Source organism: Cebus imitator, unplaced genomic scaffold (genome assembly GCF_001604975.1).
Source record: "Cebus imitator isolate Cc_AM_T3 unplaced genomic scaffold, Cebus_imitator-1.0 Scaffold60, whole genome shotgun sequence".
Classification (NCBI taxonomy): Eukaryota; Metazoa; Chordata; class Mammalia; order Primates; family Cebidae; genus Cebus; species Cebus imitator.
Window position 1 is genome coordinate 4183929 of NW_016107375.1, and position 3086 is coordinate 4187014.

Consider the following 3086-nt stretch of genomic DNA (forward strand, 5'->3'; position numbering starts at 1 on the left):
ACACACACACACACACACACCATACCTCACCCCCTTTATTCCTCTCTTGTGTTTGCTGACATCACTTGTTTTGAAACTTTCCATAATATTTTTATGTTAATATAGCCATTTACATACATAAATATATGTATGTACTTTATAGAAGGTGATCACTACAAAATGGGTCATATATATACCTTTCTCTGCATTTGGCTTTTCTCACTTAAAAATATATCATAAAACTCCTCGAAGTTAACAAGAAGTCATATCTAACACAGTCTTTTTAAGAGCTGTACAATATTCCATAGCATAAATGTCCCATAATTTATTCAATTATTCCTCTGCTGATGGGATTTATTTTATTTCCAAATTTGTGCAGTTGTGAACAGTGCTGATGTGAACATCCTTGACTTCAAACAAATACTTTCTCACTGGAATTTTATTTTTACTACACTTGATCTTAGCCAAAAGGCCGAGAAGCAATGGAATTTTATTTTTAAAGAAAAAATTCCTAGGAGTGAGATTGCTAGGTTGAAGGGTCTGCGTAACTCACATTTACATAATCATTGAGCAATTGCTTTCTAAAAACATATAATGACTCACATTTCCCCTAATCATATATAAGAGAAAACTTTTCTCCAACATTTCTATCAGTGGGAGGGATTATCACTCTTTTTAACTTACCAACTTTGTAGTGGAAATGATATCTCATTTTTACTTCAATTTGTATTTAATTACTAGAGAAGCTAAATATCTTTTCATATATGTATTGACATTTGAATTTGATCTTCTCTGAACTGAACACCTTGTTCATATCCTTTGCCCATTTTCCTGTTTATTGTTTGCCATTTTAATTTGTTAGAAACTGTTGGTATATCTCAGATATTAACATTTTATCAATCATCTGCATTGAAACTATGTTCCCCAAGCTATTGTTTGCCTTTGTTTATTGCATCCCTCACTATTCTGCTATTATTTAACCTTTACATAATTGAATACGCCTATTGTTTTCTTTATAGCTTCTAAGTTTTCTGACTTGGTAAAAATTGTTTCTTTTCCTCAACCATGAGCCTTGGGAGATCTATCTATCTATCTATGATATGAATTTCATATGAATTTCATATGTATGTATGTATGTGGGTGATTTTCTTAACATAAGTTTATTTATTTATTTATTTAACATTTAAATACTTAATCCAGATGGATTTTTTAAAATATGATATGAGGCAGGGAATTCAACTCTATTTTCTTCTAAATGGATTATTAATACCATTTATTAAACAGGACAAAGATATTTGTCCACTGAGATTTTTCTGATTTTTCCTTTCTATTCCTATGTCAGTCCCATGCCTTATATATTTTTATTTTCAGTAAGAAATCAAGTTACCCTCCCCAAACTATTCTTTAAAAGTTTTTCTTGGCCTTTCTTAGACATTTACATCAATTTTTGGATAAGTTAATACAATACAAATCCATTTGAATTCCAATCAGAATTTCATTGTATTTATACAGCAATTTGGAGGGAAATTGAAATATTATGATATAAGTCTCCCCATCCAAGAATATGATATGTTTTCTACTTGTATAGATACTATTTTATTTCTTTCAAAATTATATAAATATTTTTATATTGGTTGAATTCTATGTTTAAATTTCCATTTGTGTTGCTTTTACCATTTAAGGAGTTAGGATCAGACAAATATCATAGATTAAACTTGCTGACTAAGTCAGAAGACCTTAATTAAATCCACAATCTGTAAAAATAAAAACAAGCCCACTGGCAATTTTTTAGGGCCAGTATGTCCTACTGACTTTGTATTCAAATAGATTCAGTTCAAATTTTGCTTATTGAATGAGCCCCAGCTTCTTCATCTGTGAAGTAGCCATAATAACACCTACCTCACTGGGTAGAAGCAAGAATTAAAGAGGATATGGTTTGCAGAGCAGGTGACAGAGTTTTGGTACATAGTAGGTGGTCACTAAGTGTGGTCACTAAGTGCTTAGTGAAGGTTTCTCTCCTCTCTTTTCTAACCGTTTGATCATTTAAAAGAGGAAAAAAGTCTCCATTCATTGCACAAAACACACTTGAAAAACTGCACATGGCCTTTGGTCTTCCAACCTGGGCTCACAGTTATGCACCCAACCTCTACCCAAAGAATCTCTTGCCTCCTGGGCTCTATCTCCCTCCACACTGGGACTTAGGGCCTCCTAGGGAGTGTGATTAGCAAAGTTTCTCTCTGCAGCTGCATCTTGGGCTCTGATCTATATGGATATAATTTTGTGTGACATTTTTGCTATTTTAAACATCTTATTGTCCCTCCTTTGGTTCTTTTGAGGACACTGAGACCCAGAAAGGCAACAACAATGGTTCTCAACTCTAAAAGACCTCAAATCCCTTTCAAAAAATCAACACAATTTCTTAGTATAATTATAAACAGAAATAAAATGAAAGCGATTTATAATAGCGTGCATTTCTGTATGTAAATTCAGGCATATTTACACTAGAAGACAGTGAGTCTCATACCTACTCAGAGTAAGTAAGTTTGTATTTAAGACACACATACTGGTGTATGTAGTATGTATATATGTATATATAAGTACATATATTTATCCACATATGTCTATGTGTATGTAAATATGCGTATATAGATGGGTAGATAGGCAGATAGTGTTGGGGCTCAGAACATGTTACCTTCAAAATATAGCAGCTTGGCAATTGAGAAAAATCACTGAAACAAGGTCATTCCCTGAGCTTCTCCCACCTTTCTGGGTGAAAATTGGCAATAAAGGAATTCTTTGCCTACCTCCCCTGAAAATAGATCATAAGACCCACATGTGACAGGTATCTGGCCCATACCCAGAGAAAGGAAATGCTGCGCGGAGAGGCCAAGAAGAATCTGAACAAATAGACTGAGTTCTTCCCAGTTATACCATTAAATCATATTCTTTTTTAAAATCCAATTACATTTCTACATGACTGTTCATTCTTCTTTAAACCTAAGCATAAGAATATACAGTTTTCCCTGGGTCTTCATTTCTGAAGTCTCCTGTGCCATGTAAAACTTTGGTTAAATAAATTTATTAAGACTTTCTCTTGTTAATGCATT

At 33.1% G+C, this 3086-nt stretch overlaps 1 pseudogene; it reads right to left on the reverse strand.

Moving 5' to 3' along the window:
• Positions 1–327: 327 nt before the first annotated feature.
• On the reverse strand, positions 328–463 carry LOC119471400 (annotated as a pseudogene).
• Between the last annotated feature and the right edge of the window lie 2623 nt (positions 464–3086).